The sequence below is a fragment of the Manacus candei genome, unplaced genomic scaffold (genome assembly GCF_025592945.1).
Source record: "Manacus candei isolate 608988 ecotype Guabito, Panama unplaced genomic scaffold, ASM2559294v1 h1tg000053l, whole genome shotgun sequence".
Classification (NCBI taxonomy): Eukaryota; Metazoa; Chordata; class Aves; order Passeriformes; family Pipridae; genus Manacus; species Manacus candei.
In genome coordinates this window covers 3,154,202-3,172,782 of record NW_026138101.1, presented here as the reverse complement: position 1 = coordinate 3,172,782, position 18,581 = coordinate 3,154,202, and the positions used below count along the sequence as shown (strand labels likewise).

General features: G+C 42.8%; 1 protein-coding gene across 1 annotated transcript in view; it reads right to left on the bottom strand.

Moving 5' to 3' along the window:
- The window catches only part of MAF (MAF bZIP transcription factor), a 186,831-nt gene that overhangs the window by 53,546 nt on the left and 114,704 nt on the right, over window positions 1-18,581 (bottom strand). The window lies entirely within an intron of this gene.

The window sequence follows — 18,581 nt, the reverse complement described above, 5'->3', positions numbered from 1 at the left end:
AACCTTTGAGGCGATCCAGTTTCTCCAGCAGGTTTCTACATCTGGTCTGGTTTTGTTTTTATTAACCACCAGCTCAGCTAAACAACAACGTCCCATCAAGTCCTCAGTGGGATGCTGCCTCAGCGTGGGGTTCTGGCTGTGCTCTGCAGGGGAGTGCAGGAGGCCACTGCCTGTGCCTGCCGAGCAGGTGGACGCGCCAAGGTTTAAGCTTTGCAAACAGCTGAATTTTGTACGGGAAAGTAAAAATGCAAACTCATGCCTGAAAGCTCAGGAAGGCACCAGTTCCACCAGGGACTGACTGCCAGATCCAGCCACCCGAGGACTGAATGGCATTCAATTATTCTGGCTCGGGGTCGCCCTACAGCTACATCTGGTGCTAAACGTGTGCTTTCTAATATCCACGGGTTCGTATGGTCTGGATAAAAACAAAATGTTGACATGCTCTTGACTACTCTGTACAACAGCATTAATGTTATTAAACACCATGTCTTATCCTATAAACAGTGGGGATTAATTTATTTTATATCCCCTGAGTGTTTATTAAATTTATCTGTCTCCAAAGCACAGCCACTTATCACAAATCACCACAGCCATGCAACAAATTCCAGCTATGTACCCAACATTCATTTTCCTGAACACCACTGCAAACCAAGTGTTGCTTCCATGCAACTAATGGACATGAAAGGTAAATAGTATGAGTTCACAAACACAGATCAAAATTAAGTACCAGCCCCTAAGAACCTATTCCCTAAGCAAGCATCTTTGGGGTTTAAGTTTCTGATGTGTTGAATCAGTGAGAATGTAAAAGTTTTTGGAAGGTGGCTCCCCCTTGGAGCACATTACCTTTTCACCTCCACCATGAGCTGCTGGATGAATTCCAAACTACGAAAAGAATATTGAAATCAGAACAGGAATCTCAGCTTGACTGATCACAAGCCCTTTTGCATATTTTTTGCCAGTTTTCAGTTTACCTCGAGACACAAACAGACCTACAGGCAACTCTGGTAATGAGGGTTTGAGGTTCTGCACTTGACTCAATTAGTGACTCATGGAGCATCCCTGTGCATCAGCTTACACCTCTCCAGACTGTGTTAAAGCAGACATGGCTATTTTGAGGGCTATTATGAAAGTTAATTTATATTTCTATGGTTGAAAAAAGTATTTATGTGATTTTTTTGGTTTCACTGATGCATCATACACTCAGACATTGGGCAAAATCTGTTATTATTAAAAGGTTTCTCTCACAGCTGCTTTAAAAAAAAAAAAAAACAACAAGCAACATTGCTGCTTTATATTTAAACAAAAAGAAAAAAAAAATCATTTTTTTTCTCCCCCAAATATTACCCTGGTTATTTCTCAACTAAAATAGTTCACCAGAAATCCCCCATGAAGTCTGATCCTGTGCCACTACAGCAAATGGAAGCACTGCCATCCACTCTGGCACGAACAAGAGATCACCTTGTGCTTCTGTAAGGGATCCGAAGGAGCATCAGACCCTGCAAACTGTAATGAAAAGTTATTTATTACCCAGATTTCTGTGACTAGGACCAAAGTTGTTTGGTCCCTGAGGAGAGGGCTGGAAGAGAGAGACACGGCAGGCACCCGAGCAAGGGGAAGGTGCAGGTGGGTGAAACGCCTGACAGCTGCTCTCCGGCTTGGAAAGGGGGGGCAGCGAAGGGAGACGTGCTTTGTCTCCCACTGCTGTTCCCTGCGAGTGCAAGCTGCTCGCTGGAAGCCGACAGCGCTGGATTTCCCTGCTCTTGGGGAGCCACTGTCCTTCCCCGTGCTACTGTTCAGCTCAAGTCCTGCTCTCAGTGCTTCCTCACGAGTCCGTGCCTCTCACCTACACCCACAAACTGCCCTCCTGCGGTGGCTTTTCTCACAGGGACACCACGGGGGAGCTCTCTGTCCCCTCGCAAAAAGTGAGAGTCCCTCCAGCGGGAAGGACTGCGGAGTTACACTCACGCCCAGACACACACCAGTGCCAAAGGCTGTCAGAAAGAGAATTACTTTTGATTAATGGGAAAGGAAAGTTAATTGTCATTTGGTATAAATGTCAGAGTGGAAACTCAGGGAAGATAAAACATCACTCTTCAACAAAAAGGAAGGGATGATTTCCACGGTGCAGCCTAAGCTTAGTGCTTAATGCGGATGAAAAAAATATTATTCAGATCAGCTCCTTGGGAGATCAGGACATTTTAGCTTTTACTATCTCAGGGACTCGCCATGTAACTCCCCGATGCACAAAGCTCACTGAGTTGTTCACATTTCTCTGGGCTGGATCCGCAGCTGGTGTAAATCACTGCGACGGCTCTGACTTCGGTGGCATCCTGCCAACTTACTCCAGTGAAGGATTTGGTGCAGAAATGTTTCCCAGTGTATAAACTTCTGGTAATGATAGACAGTTTCTGGGCTCCAGCAGGGATTGGTGATCTGAAAAGGGGGTTATGGGAATTGGCAAGATATGAAATGGTGTGGGAGAGCTGCAAATATTTAATTTCCTGTGAAATAATTCTCTGGTGGCTATATATATATGTATATATATATATACACACACGTGAATGTGTGCATGTGTGCTGTTCAGCAAGTTACAGCCTAAAATTAACAGATTTCCTATTTCCCATGAACCACTCACGGCAACAATTGTCTGCCCAGGAGTGTCAGCAGGCAGCTGAACTCTGCTCCGTTTGCCCTAATACGATATCTTCAAGTCCAAATTGACTCCTGAGATAGTTTCCAGCTCCTTGGCTGCAAAGCCAGTTATGTGTTTAAGGAGGAAATATGCTGGGGAGGAGCTGGACCAGTTCAACGCCTGCAGAGAGATTCCAGACTTGTGCACCTGCCTCTCCCCATGCCCGTAGCCAAATTTAAATGCTATGGCCCCTCCATGGAGAAAGGGGCACAAGTTAGGGCCACGGCTGTTCCCGGGCTATAAAAATAGAGACAGATGCTTGCCTGCGAGGAGGAAGAATGTGAGGCTTCTTTGAAAGATGAGTGTGAGCAAGTCCTGACACCTCCCAGCTCTTCACCTCATTGGAAAAAGTTCTTGTGCTTCTGGCATGCACGTGCATGGGGACACACACACGCACACAGCCGGCATGGAAAACAAAAGCTACCGGGAAAGCTACAGAGATGCTTCTAGCAGGGCTCAAAGAGCAGGGATGGGGGGAAAGCTCGCAGTCAGCGTTGTTTGTTTTCAGCTCAGTTTGATTAAAAATCCCCAAACCAATCATCCAAAATAAACCCCACCCCCAGTTCCTCTTCAGGACTGATCGGGAGCAGGAGGAAAACCATGTTATGTGCGTGTCGTCTCCTTGCCCCTCGCTGCCTCTCACAGAGCACTGGCAGGGTGGAAATCTGTCGGGCTGCCTGTTTTCCACCCAGGTGGACAAACATACAGACGGGCGGGTGAATGCAATTTGCTGTTTCAGAGAAAAGCGAGGTCCAGAAACAGAGTGAAAGTGCTGATCCCAGGCCAGAGGGAGCCCTCTCTCCCCCCTCCGGCAAACACACACACGCTCTGGCGTGCCCACATCCACACCCCTCCCCTCCCAGCTTTAATGAAGAAATTAAGGAAAACACAGTATTTTTATATTGTCCTTTCAAGGAGATCTCTGTTTGCATAGTTGGATCCCCCTTCCTCCACACAGCACTAACATTAGTGTGACCTTTTCCTGCTAATTGGAAAATCTTACGGAAATAAAGCCTGTCAGAAAATGAGAAGTGTCTCCCCTTTAGGCTGGCCAAACGACCTCAGAGGGGGAAAAGAAGTTCTGAATTTCTGCTCCTTCTGCACACACTGCAAAATCTTTATTACTTCGGAGAGCCTTGAAACCCAGTAATGCCCCTCCAGTGCAAAGAGAAGTAAATAAATTTCTTCTTATGACCACTTTGGAGAAACACACAACCAGATTTACTCAGCAGGGATAGATACTGGACAAGATAATGAAGAGAGAATAAGAATATGATAGGGGTTTACAGCCTCTTCTGTCTCTTTAAAGTGTTTTAATCCTTCAGAAACAGGATATCGGGTCCATTTCCTTAAAGATACAGTATCCCTTCTGGGACAAGTAATGTTATAAAAACCTAAGATGTAACATCTATCTCACAATATTGATTGGCACTTTAGTGTGATAAAAGGGGTTGAACCTGAAGGGGAGAAAAAAAAAAGAAAAGAAAAGAAAAAAAGGTAAACTGGGATTACTCTTAGAAGAATTGAATAAAAAAAAGTCCCTATAACACCAGGTCAAACTTTCAAAAATTTTTTTTTTTTACATGGAATTGAACCAAATGCCATTTCAATGATTGTCTAGGCAATTCTCTTGATTTTTAAAGCATATAGATCCACGTTTGTAGCTTTATGACCAGCTGGTGCTGGAGCTAGCTCCAGCCCCAGCCCAAAGCCCTGTGAATCCTTTCTATGCTCCAGCAAAGGGGGGAAAAGAAAAAAGGAAAGGAGAAATTTCAAATAAAACAATACCTTTTTGTTATTAACAGCAAACAAAGGAAACCCAATTTCAAATGAATGTCTGGTTCATTTATAAAATGCCCTTTTCAGACAGCATCACCTGTTTTTCGGAAGAGCTTTGAATGAAAACATCGAAACAACTGTCATCATATGGATATATCTACAGTCATTCCTGAATTACTCAAAGTTAAAATAACAGAGACACAAAGGTTGCTAATAATTACTCATTTAAGTAGCTCTTACTCATATGGATAGTGTCATTGAAGCCTGTAGGTCTAGTTCCATACATTAGTGGGACTGAAACTGCATCATACAGTGAACCTGAAAAGCCTGATGTGGACACAGAACAGCTGCTCACCAGCCACATCCACCAAAGAAAGGTAAAGTCTTGACACATCTCACCTTTGCATCTAACAGTGGAGGAAGGAGTACCAGGCAAGACCTCATTCACCTTCAGACATGTCTTAACCCAGCAGCTTTCTCACAGTCTGCTCTCCCAAACCCTGGGACACAGCCCCTCGGGTCTCCAGGTTGTGCCAGTCAGACCCAGCTCCACACTGCATGGGGATGAGCCTGTAGAGATGCTACACCTAAGGGTAGGAGTGTGGTTGCAGGACAAGACACAGAGCCTGTAAAACTTACAGTCCTGCCCTAACCTGCATTTTTTTTCTCCATTTTTTTCAGAAACATTTGGAGCAGGCACAGGCTGCTGTGAAGATCTACCAGCCTGGGGATGCAGCATCCTCTTTGCTCCAGGACCTCCATCGTTTCCCTGTCTGTGCAGAAGTCAATTTGGCATTACCTGAACTCCAGCGTGACCCAAGGACTCAGCACTGCTGGGAGAGACATGACCCAGTGCAGGAGCCCCAGTTAAGACTTATACAATAATGTAGGGTGGTTCTGGTGTTGTATAGATCAGCTGGAGGTTTAAGTCCTGACCTATAACTCCCTGAAGTCAACATTCTTTTCTGAAGGGGATGAAATGACAGGATCTTCCAAGACACATATGCACCATCTCAATGCTATTTTCAGACTGGATTTTAGTGTAGAGCTCAAAATACACCCTCCAGTCATGGCTGTGCTCCTTTCAAAGGAACAGGGTGACACCATGCAGAACATCCCACTCATTAAGACATGCTCTGAATACAAGTTAAACATTGATTATGAAATTATCCTGTTGCATTTTGGGGATGTGTTTTTGTTGGGACCAGGAACAACAACCTGTCCTGCATCCTGGAGTTCTTTAGTGGCTGACAACCTGCAGAAAGATGCAGTTTGACCATCATGCTGCTGGCTCAAAACAAAGGATGATCAACAGGGGTGGGACACCAGTGCAAACTGCAGAGATCACAACAGCTGCAGAAATTGGATGTAAAACCACACACAAGTTTCTATCAACAAAGCAAACTCTCTTTATGTCTTTCCACTCTGTCTTTGGCCATCTCACTTCACCCTAGAACTCCTCATGCAAGATTATAAAGTAGTGATACACAGCTCCCATACAAGCCCCCCCAGACCACTTGTGTGAGCAGCACCATCCCCGTTTGTCAGGGACATATGGACACCCTGCCCACATGAACAAGGTACTTGCCCAGAGGGCCTCGACTTTAGTGAAATCTTTATGGGGCTTGAATTATTCAAGCCTTGACCTTTAGCAAATCTCTCAGTCAATGCTAGTTAATGTCCTTTAAAGTCATTGACCTCAGGTCAGGGACCAAGGGGGTGCTTCATCAAGGAAGACACACGGGTTCAAAACCAAGAGAGGTTTTGTGGTGTATTTTTAAGTACCCTGGAAGATGAGTGCTGGCCACACACAGAAGGATGATCTGTGCCACAAGACACAACAGAAAGAGCAAAAGGCTCCCAAATGCCCTCCTAGGACCCATCCAGAATTAGGGAAGACCAAGGGCTCCTCTGAACATCTAGCTCTGCATTTGGGATATGTCTGGACCAGGGACCATGGTTCAGTACACAACAGGGAAGAAGGTCAACCACAACATCTGCAGTCAGATCTGCAAGCCCCCTGTACAGGGAGGGAGGTAGAGTGGGGAGGAAACAACTCTGACAATATCTCCAAGAGACTCCAAGGTGCTGTTGTGTGGTACCAAGCCCAGCAAGCACATTTTGTAGGCAATTACTATGTACATGTGCAAAATTTTTTTGAGTGACTTTCACATCCCCAAACAAGCAGACTGGTTGCTCATCTCTTGTTGGAGTTGAAGTTGGCTTAAAAGATTTCTGCCCCTCTTTCACTTTCACTTGTTAAGATTATCTCTTACAAAATTATTTCAACACCATTTGGAAATAAGCACAAGTTCTATAACAAGCCTATCCTTCTGGATGCATTTTTCAGATATGTGTGTGCTTTGAGACAGGTCCTGATGTTCTTTTCTGAATATTTCACAATGTTTATTAACAATAAAGTTGTCTGCATTGCTATAAACAGCAAAAGTTCTGGTTCAAACTTCACACAAGCTCAGCACTTTTTATCTTGGACTTTAAATTGGTTCATGGGACTAGGTGAAAAGCCAGTTTGGGGGAGTCGTCTGCTTTCTTCAAATTGTAAAAATGTCAATGGGAGTCATGAGGTTAGACTTACTGGGCAGGCTTCTGCCCTGATTCTTGCTAGGGGAATTATACATAATGAATTAACCACATGACTAATTTTACCTCATTTTCTGTTCTTGAAGTGTCTGCAAGCAAATTAAAATACCCTGAAATTATTCATTATCTAAAAGTGCTTGCAGTGGGAGGGATATATTTCACCTTACTTTAGTCACCTAAAAGTTAGGTGTTTACCTAAACTACTTTCCTAGGTTTACTTGTAGTTTAGGCTGTGAGAAGACAACTCATCCAATCCCAAAGGTAGAAACTGAAATTAGGTGGGATGATTCACTCTCTGGAGATCTTGCTTTTCTTTGCTGTAGAGATAGCCCAGGTGAATAGCTCAGATGAGACACTTGATTTTTCCATGGCCAAAATTAGTTGAAATTAATCCTAACCCACATCATTGATCACAATGTAAGTGCAGAGCTAAGCTTTTCCACAAAAGTTTGCTTGAATGTTCCAGAGTAAGCAGTTTTTCATGGACCAGGCAGATCCTGCTTTTGAAAGTGCCTGCACACCTAGCAGACACTGGAAACATTAATGGTTAAGGACCTAAATACCTTAAAAGATGGGCCCACATGTCTTATTGAGTGTTTCTGTTCTCTGAATGGATGAGTTCAATTCACTGAATCAGGCTTCAGGGACAGATCATCACCACTGGTGACTGCTCTTGTGTTTCACTTCCTCTGTCAAACTCCTCGGGTTAAGCATTGGCAGAAAATGAATGGGAAAGGGGTATGATGAATACAGCTGTAATGGTACAAATTTGTTTCTGAGCAGAGAAGGAAAAGCCCAGCTTTTTAACAATTGAAATGTTGAGTTGGATTTCTAAATTTGGCCTGGCTTTCAGAAATGAGGAGCAGTCTCTATATCAAATGGGTACTGCAAGGTACCGCTCTGTAGCTTTGAAAACTAGAAAATTAGACAGAAGCCAATTGTAACTCCATTACAGGACTCACAGCTCCGTGAAAGGGGCTGTAACTACCTTAATTCCCCTGGAAAACCTGCCCTGTGGCAGAGGAGCCTTGGGATCACACTGAGTGCCCCCAGAAGAGGTATTTTCTCACCTTTAGGTGTGACACTTTTAAACCATCCCATTTTTAACCGCAACAGGATGTGAGAGCACTACCTGCTCACAGGAGTTACATGGCCAAGACACACTCATGCTACTTCAAAAACATGAGGGCAGCTCCTGTAACTGATTTCAGAGACGTTTCTGTGAACACTGTCAAGCTCAAAATCCTTCAGAAACGTGGGGAAGGCTCTAACAATAAGATTGAAGATGCACTTTTAATCCCAGCTCTGGCTCTGCTCTGCCAGTATCACCAGGAGAGACTGATTTACCTCCCCACCATGCCTCTACAAGCCCTCAGTACAGCCTTTTTCCAAGGCTACCCTAACCAAAAAATCTCCTTTCTGTATCAAGGCTTTGGGAAGAGCAGAGCAAGGACCCATCCCACGCAGCAACATTCTGCAATTCCCCCTCTGAGCAGGTTGGCTGCGCTCACAGGGGGTTGCTGAGGCAGTCGGAGATGATGCTGTTTTATAGGTTCTACTAATAATTTGCTAAGACCCCGTGAGCTGAACAAGCAGGAACACTCCTCGGTGTCCGTGCCATTTGCTGGAGCTGGCAGCTGCCCTGCCATTGCCGGCTTTTCCGGTGGTGAAACTCCTCTCTGCTGCCGCAGCCCAGCGGGACCCGTTTGGACCGAGTACAGGGAAGTGCAGCAGTGTCTGTTTGACACCACATGAGGGAATGTGAATTGTCAATTTGTTGACAGTGTCATGTTGCCGCTACCAGCTTTCCCTGCGTTATTTGGAAGGAGCTCAAGTCAGTCTATTTCCCAGGCTGAGCTTCCTCACGTTACAGCTCTGCACGCCCAGAAAAGAGATGCAACCAGAGCAGAGTTTGCTTTTTAGCAGAGAGAGAGAAGCTGTTTCTTTTAAAAATACTGTCACTGTTGTTAAGGCTGGGAAGACTCAGAGAAACTCGCCCCAGGATTGAGAATCCCCCCAGACCTTGCTGTTCACCCTCTCCACACCACTGGGCTCAGGAAGCTCAGGAAAAGTCCAGGAGAGCTTCATCTTTTGATAATTTTCAACTTGCTCCTGCAATGCTGTAACGTCCAAGCAGGATACAGAAATCACAAAGGCATGGGGCTGGGATAACTTCCCCTCCCAGCTGATGATTTCCACTCGAGCTGGGATTGTTGGCTATGGACCATGCCCTCTGAGCTACAGCACACACCTGGCTGGCAAACCTGCAGTCAGGAACAGGATTTAAAACCATCTATGTCTGTACACACACTTGCACACAAATACACGCGGATGTACTTGCAGGCACTTCTGGGGAAAATTGAGTCCAGACACGGAGTTGACAAACAGATTTATGTGCTATGTACAAAAACCCACCCTCCCCATGTGATTCCTCCAAACCAAGGGCTGTTGCCTGGAACAGCTCCAAAAGCCACTTCGGGAGAGGAAAATTGGGGCTGGGAGGTGGCAGGAGCCACAGTCTTCCTCCTGCCTGCAGTGATAGGTAACGCAGCCTAGGAGATAAGGCGTTTGCAGAGATAAAATTTCCAGATGGCAACATAGTCAAGATAACCTGGTTCTGCTTTATGAAGTACAAGAGCTTGATTAAAAAAAAAGAAAAAAAGGCTAAACCATTTAGTTATGGGAAGACATTTTCAGCTCATCCCTGCCAGAAGCACCAGGCACCGTGCAGCACACACAGCCCAAACTGGTTGCCCTGGGCATGCTGCTGGCACAGATTTCCAACCTACTAAGAAGATTCACAGGTCCTAGATAGATGCTGGAGCATGTTTCAGGCCACAGTTACACCACGCACTTGCAAACTGCCTGGAGCCACTGCTTCTGCTCAGTGACTGGGTACGGGAGCCTTTCCACGATCAGCATCTCCAGCTACGATGCATTTTACAGCCTGCTAAATTACTGACTTCAGCTCTCCCACAGACTGCCAATGCAGAATGCATTCTAGATTTCAAATAAAAAGCAACAAAATGTACGAAATTCATTTAATTCTGAAAAGCTGAGACGTTGTTGTCATCTATGTATGTTGGTTTTTTTCTTGCTTTCCCTGTGATAGCAGAAGAAGGAGGAGAACCACTCCACGAAACTAGTATTTCTCCTGTGCAGAATGAGCTGCCATCTCAGAACCAATATTGCTAACATTCCTTCTGCTGAGTCCCACTAATTTCTCAGTAGCATTGTCAATACAGTGGGACTTCCACTTACTGGAAGAGAAATGACTGTCCTTGCTTGGAAACACAGGCTCTACTTGATGATATTCCCATCTCTATTTTATCCTTAAATTAAATAGAAGAAAAAAAATCTGAGAAATCTAAGCAATCATAAATGAGATGACTGTTGTTCTTAACTCTGAAAGCCAAACCCCTCTGCCTTAGCCACCATCAGAGACAGCTTCTGGATTGATGCACGTGCAGGTCAGAAGTGACAACAGCAGATGGATGGCACAGCACTAGTTACAGAGCCGAGTACCCAGGTTTCTGTGGAGTTACAAGGTGTCTCTAAAGCCTCTGCATTTGTTAAGGAATTAAATGGCAAACATGCAGCTTATGGGAATTGCCCCTGTGCCTCCTGTTCACCACCCTGGGAATGCAGTGAACACAGCCCACTTAAAACCCCCTTTAAACCAGAGCCCCCTTTCCACAGACATGCATCAAGCTTATGGAGCACATTTGTAGGAAACTGCTTTACACCTTGAAGACTGAAAGAATAAATCTCTTTAATAAGCTCTTAGGTTTTCCTAGTGATGCAGATTGAAGTAATATTATAGAAATGTGTATGGTTGTCAGTAATTTTACAGGAACGAATAGAAAATGCCAGGAGGACTCATTTGTGAAATGGGAACATTTTGTGTGATTTTTTTTTGTGTGTGTGTGTGTGTGTCAAAAGATTCTCGCAAGGACAAAGGGGCTGCATTCCTATCACACTGATCTGTGCAATAATTACAGACTTCCTGGGATTTCCTTTAACATAACCCTGGCTAGGTTGCTCTTGGCATATCATACATGCATGGGATGTCATAGTGATGCAATTAGCACTGAAGCAATCAGGTATAACATTTACAGAGCTGGGGAATGACGCTTTTGTTGTGAGCTAAAATCCCAACAATGCGGATTGGCCCCCAAAAAGTCACTTTAAACTTGGAAAACTGGGAAAGAACATTATAAAATAAAGAGAGTGCTTATGCCAAAGGTACTGCAACTATATCTGGTGCAAAATTCCCATTTATTGGTGGCAAAAACCCTGGGCTGTTTATCATGGCAGTGTGACTGCAAATAAAACAGACATCATCATTGTCTCTTTTTAAGAGCAGTATTTTTTGGAGATGCAGTAGCAGCAGGAGTGCCTGGCTTGACTAATGCTGTGGGTATCAGCCCCTAGGGAGTGCAGATGCCAGGAAATAGCTTTGGAGGGTTGTGACTAGTAATGATCACACTGGATATTTTAGGCACATTAGTGGGCACTGCTCAGTGTAATTCTGGATTAACTCTTTTACTTACCATTAGTATAAATTAAAGGAACGACAAAATTTATGTTGATGTGTTAATTATAACGACACACAGCCTAACATTGGTTGGAAATTTGACTGATAATATACACAAACAGACTTGTTAGATGACCTGGGCACGGTGCAGAAAACTGTCCCTGCAAATAGTGCACGTCACAGGTTCAGAGAGAGCGACTGAATGACAGTGCCAACATTCCTGTATGACCCTTTTCCTATGTAAAACCAAGCTGGAAACTTGACCTGTCTTCTTTGAATGGGACATTTTATGTGAAATCAAAGCAGAATTCAGCCCTCAGACCCCTCTGGTTCTCATGGTATAATAAACACAGAGGCAACCTCCACTGAAATAAATCAAAGTGCTTTTGCCAACAGTGAATTTTTGAAAGTATTTCTAAAGTCTGACTTAAGCTAGTTTTTCTCAATCCTACATAAACAATAACAGCTTCCATAGCATGCAAAATCAAGTTTCTCAGCTGAATTCTTTTACAGGAAGAAAAAATTTCTTCAGAGAAAGCAGATCCCCTCCCCACCCCTCATCCTGTCCCAGTGCCTGCTGCCAGAGACAGGAGGTATCTGCTGAGGATCTTCTCCTTGCCCTGATTTTCCCTTGTAGGACTTTACAGTCAGTCAGGTTGGGTGGCATGGCCCAGAGGGTTTGAAAGCCATCAGGGGAGAAGAGGCTTGGTGGAGAGAGCAGCAACCTGAGCCTCATTTCATCAGGAAACCAGGTTAAAAATCTGCTGATGGAGGCTGGGACAAAAGTAGACACGATGTCAGGATCTGTAGTGTCTGGATTTTGATATGCAGTAGGTGTCTGTCCAGTATAGTTTGTACAAACGATCACTGTTCCACTCCATTAAGTCCTCATTAGAGCAGCATACTGCACCTTAAAGGTATCTTAACCTTAAATTATCAGTATCCAAGCAAAAGAAAGAAAAAATAGCACACCAGTACCTAGTGAAAAAGATCCAGCACATGTCAATTAAGACAACAGCCAGCATGTTTTAAGCCACAGCTTCTCAGAAGAGCATCAATGTGTACCAGGATGCTGGAGCTTTAATAATTCACCATTTCCTTTTTGAGGTCTGATGATGCTAAAATAAGGTGTTGAAGCTTGATTAGTAGTAGGAACATAGCAGCTTAACCTCTAACATTTAGCCTTCTCCTCTGGATCGAATTACTGATCTTTATCTTGTTGAGCTGTGCTAGCAGTTGGCTTGGGAACATTACACCTTTCTAAAAGCTGTCAATCTTTGTCAGTGTCTTTGCACAATGGATTGGAAGAGCTATTTTTAAAGGACTATGTCACCTTTTTGTAGGGATGGGGTTTTTATAGTATACCAAGTTTTTTTTTAATACGCATCACCACATGCTCAATATCACCTATAGGCCTGACTAAGAATAACTCCCATTAATTTTATTATGATTTCTACTGAATGGGTGTGAAGAGATTCAGAGTCTTTGGAGAAAGGGAGGAGAAATCGAACTTAAATTATTCATTAACATGATGAATTTTGCTTTCATTTTATTTTTTTTTTTTGTCAAAGGGTCAGGTTATTTTTTTATGTAAAGTGGATTTCTTCAACATTAGATTGAGACATATTTCCCCAGCACTGTGTCATGAACACAGTCTTATTTTAAAGTATTATTCTCGCTAAGAGTAGTAACAAAGTGGTACAAATATACAACAGGAAAAAATTACTAAGGTTTATGTAAGTTTTCTATAGAATTACTGAAAGACAACATTATTAAAGAAAGGCCTTTGCAAAAGATGCAGATGTTCTTCTCTTGCTTTTACAAAACTGATCCCTGTATTTTTGTAAGGATGAAAAAAGCTTCAAATTGGGGGGGTTTTCCACCACATTCCCAAATCCATCTATAGACTTCTGGTTAGACATGAAAGAGCATCAGTTTGTCCTTTTAAATCAGTTTGCAATAAACAATAGAATTACATGCAAGATTCACATCAGCTCCTCTATAAACAATCCCCTTTAGGATGAAGGTGTTAAGATAGACCACGTTTGTTCATTCTCTTCTTCTCAGAGGATGGTGGACTAGATGTGGTCAATCACACATGAACAATTGTTATTTCTCTTCATACTGTCTCTAGTATCTCAATACAAGCTTTCAGCACATTCTGAGGCACATTCCCATTGGTATCCATCCTATTAATTTTTTTTTGTCTTATACTCTTAAACCTTTTATGGAGTGGCAAGCAAGATTGTTTGCCTATAGCTGCAGCAACACTGGAGAAGGACAAGCTGTTTTCAAATCAACTCTGAAGTACAAGAGGTACCTCACTCCTACTCAGATGTGCAACCAGCCATAATGTCATTCAAAGTTCAATAACCTAATCTATAAGAAAATGGGGGATTTGTCTCTCATTTAAACATGCTTACTCCAAGTTTACATCGTACAGAATTTGGCCCAGAAAGCTCATTTGAAAACTTGTATTTATTCCCATCTGTTTCTGCTGCTGCTCCTAATATATATATGCTTGCCATGAAAAGTACTTTAAAACTTCAAAAACCATCATACTAAAACAGGGTAAAATGTTTTTATAGTAACAATATCTCTCACTAATATGGGACCTTTCATGCCAAAGTACCCCAAAGCTCCTTATAAATGTAGCAAACTGATATTCACATGCTCCATCTACAGAGATCATTTCACCCACACTGAATGGTGGGGACATGCAATAGCTTTTTCCACAGCTGGTAGCACCCTAAGGTAGTTGCCAAAACAAATCACAAGTTACTAAGGTAAAAAAAAAAAGAGCGTTTCAGTTTCAGGAAAACATTCACTTTTTCACTGAATAAAGATGTTCATTCTTTCAGCAGTTTAGGAAGCCCAAATTATATAATTGCAATTGTTTGGCTCCATAAAAATTCTTGAAAGACATCTCCTTACTCCAGAAATAGATAACCCTTCCTGTTCTGAGCAAACATCAATGTGCTGTCATGGAAAAGGATACAAAAGGAAGTGGATGAAATCCCGTATGTGCCTCATACGGATTCGGTTACCTAAAGTGTGGTGTCTCCAGGACCATCCACACACCAGAATATGTACTGTGACACCTTTTCACCCTGGCAAACAAGCAGTGAAGACGTATCAGAGCTACTGAAGCCAAAATGAAGGGTTTCTTTTTTAATCCTGTGCCCCTGTTGAGCATCCCATCTCCCTCCCAAGCCCAAGTGCTCCCTGCACTGCTCTCACTCTGCTCCCTCTCCTATCAAGTTTTCTCCTTATTAATGTTTTTGTCAGGTGTGTTCCTTGACAGGGACACTCACATTGTTAACTGCACTGCAAACACAGTCACAACAACAACAACAAATAAAATATGGTGCTGTAAGCACAGCAGGGCTGTGCCAGGAGGGAACACGTCCTGCCCATGACCCACCACACTCCTCCCTGCTCCAGAGACCCCATCCTCAAGCCTTTGCACCTTTCCCCCTCTGTATTCCAAGACAGAGGCACATACAGAGGTAAACACCCTGGAGGGTGGTGAAGCAGTTTGTTCCAGCCCTGCACGCTCCTGCCAGGCCAGCAAACTACAGAGTGGATGGAGCCTGAATCGGAGCTCCACTGAGCACTCGGTTTTCCCAATGTGTCATCGTTGCAGGAGCACTGGTACTAAATAACTTTGTGGTGCCTCACTGTGAAAATGAAGGTCACAATGGCCCTGTGCTTAATCTGTGGTGTGATGATCTCCTGGCTCAACAGCTGACCAAATGCCATGGGAACGGGGTTTGAAAGCTTTTCATAGCTGCTTTTGTGTGTTTGAGGGTTTATCTCTTGTTTTGTTGCTTTTCAGTGCAATGCTGATAAGGGAGGAAGACATTTTTTAACTGGATCTCTTCCCAAGGGATATGAGTAGGCAGAAACTGTCTCACATCTGGACTAGTTTTGTAGTACCAGGATGAGAGTCATATTTACAGGAGTGCCAGACACTTGAAATGCTCTCAGCACTTGAAGTGCCCTCAGAAAAACCCCAGGTATCTTATCTTTTTCTTTCCTGAAAACCTGAATGGCAGAACTTCTCTTGAGCTTTTGGCTCTGATGGGAAAAAAGGTTCCTCAAAGCAGAAGACCAGACACTCCAGAAGAAATTGTAATACAGGTAACGTGACTCCCAGTCACCCATCATTATTCCTTAGGGATTAACATTATCATGTGATTTCATTTACAGTAAATAAAAAACCAAACGCTGTGTGGAGGACCTGCATACCAAGGGGTGTCTCCAATTCATTCAAAACAGCTAAGCATCTTTTTGTCCTTCCTTTATTCTCCTTTCCTTGGTTCTGCAGGGAGCAGCCCTGGCTGAGCTAACGGGGCACCATCAGCTGCATCCAATGTTTACAACATTTCTGACCTGCCATGCCCTATTTCTCATTGCTGTATGAAATCCCAAAGAGGAATATGATCGCTGGGCTGCGTAGCAGAGGTGGCTCATTCTCATTTAATGATGTGGCTTCTTTTAAATATAGAAGTATCAATGAAGAGAAAAAGAGGTCCCAGAGAAAGAATTTCTGCTGGCTTTGTTGTTCTTCTGAAAGACACAGCGCTGTGATATCATGGCATTGACTGCCAAGACGACTCCTAGATTGACTAGTAAATATGTATTTTAGTGGAGCTCAGCAGAACAATATCCCCCGTAACGTAAGTCATTCCATTAGTAAGACAGAGGTACTCGAGAATGTTATATCATCTTTATTCCTTCTGGAAGGGCTTCACTACCATTACTATAAAAAAGTGCTTCAGAGATTGTAAATACATTTAAGTAACTCTGACAAAACAATAGGATCTGACTAAAATGTGGGGTGTTTATCTCATCTGTCAGTCTGATATGGGATAAAAGCCACAGCAGCTATGACAGGCTCAAAAGCACCTCTCCCTGATAATTTTTTTCCCCTCTGCTACAATGCTTTTCTATTTACAGTGCTGCACCATCCAGGTCCTATTTGTGCTTTTTAAACAGTGAAAAGTTAATTACAGCAGGTGATTCTGCCTCTCCCATTAATTCAGCAGGTCTGTAGTGTTGCTGAAACCAAATGATCAGAGTACAAACCAAGTCCCATCTCTCCCTCCCTCAAAACAAAAGACAGTTTGCAGAATTGTGAGATGTTTTTAAATTAAATAAAATAAAATTATTTAAAAGTTTTCTTTTTATTTTACTGTTTCTATGCTTCATTCTGCCTCCAGGTTTTATCACAAATTATTTCTCCAAAAACATAAAAACATGTGCACATCACCTTTAGGATGGAGTACACACTAACAGCACAGATCTGTTTTAAGGAAATGTAAAAGACCAGTATAAATAGTTGAGGTGTCCCCAGAAAAAAAGTAATAATAAAAAAAAAATCCAGGTAGCTGAGTTGAATTGATCTGGAATACTCTGGTCACCATCTAGGAAAATAGCCAAACTTTGGCTTTATTTCAAAAGCCTGCTTTGGTGGGATCCCATTCAACACAGAATTCACGCAATACCCAGTGAAGTAAAGAGAGGATTCTCATTCAGGTCTTTCACCACACGCTTTGCTGAGTCAATGTTTGTGTTATAATACCACAGCATTGACAAAAATGTGAAGGTTTCACTAATGGTGACCTGTCATCAGAACAACTCCAGTTTTCTCCTCTGTGTGGGGCAATGTCAGGGAGCAGCAGGTTGGGTGAGATCTCCTACTCATCTCCAGCAAATGTAACCTGCACCACAGTGCTGCTACCTACAAGAAGTGATTAAACAAGTGGACCATGTCACCAACATTTGTGGAATTCCTACTGGCCAGGACACTCATTTTTTTTCACCTCCTCTGAACAGTAAATACTGAAAGTATTTGGCCAGTATTTTAATACATATTTGACAGAAAAATTACTCTCTTTATTCTTTTAAAGCAATAACTGCAGCCACACCTTCACCCTTTCTGTATTTCCAATCCGTACTTATAGATTTAGATCAACCTCATAAAAGACTGAAAATATATTGTTTTAAATCCCTTGAACATTATTAACAGCCAGTTAGTTAATTTATCTATATGGGGATGTCTAAGGATTCATCAGAAGTAATACATCCTACATTTCTGATTAGTGGAAAGGAGAAATACTGTACCAATCATCCAGTTAATTCACTGAGGTGCTTTATTATACGTGCAGATATTTGGTATCGAGATGTCATATTCCCATAATGAACACAATAAAGGATGAATGACTGGTAAAGCTTTCAGCTCACAATACCTATAAAACCTAAGTGTTCACAAGGTATTATATACAGATTAATTTATAGATTCTTATTAACGTACTCTGTGCTCTCCTTCATGTGGGTACAACTTCCCAACTGTGGAAGATAACTTTGGCCATATAACACCTTAGCTATGATGTACATCACTCCACACTGCTTGGGGTGGGTGGCTCCAAAATGGGAACCCTGTGTGGGGCAGATGCAAGGCCATGAGCAAGAGAGACTGTGTGGGTGGAGATTTCACAAAATAAAAGAGCCCTCTTGCTAATAGAGACCTGTCCACTTGTCACTGGCATGATATCTGCAGTTCACACATTCTTGGGGACCATGGGCACTCACTCACAGTCCAACTGCATTTGGTTTAGAGCTGGGCACCAAAGGCTTGGAGATAAAAAAATATCCAGCTATGCTCTTAACCACAGTCTTTCTTTTTTTTGGGTGTGGGGGGGAAAGAAGTAGTTCTATTCTGGGCATCAGATTAATCCAACCTAGTACCTAACCAAACAATTGACAAAGATTTTTTTTTTTTTTTAATAATAGATGTTAAAATGTGAATCCAAACAATGAGAACATACCTACAGAACGACTGCTCAGAGTATAATGTGTATCACCAACCATTATACGTGTCTGTTCTGAGAGACCAGAGTTACAAAAGGCCGAATTTTCTTAAAAGCATGTTAAAATATTAATAGATATCTGAAACAGTTTTATTGC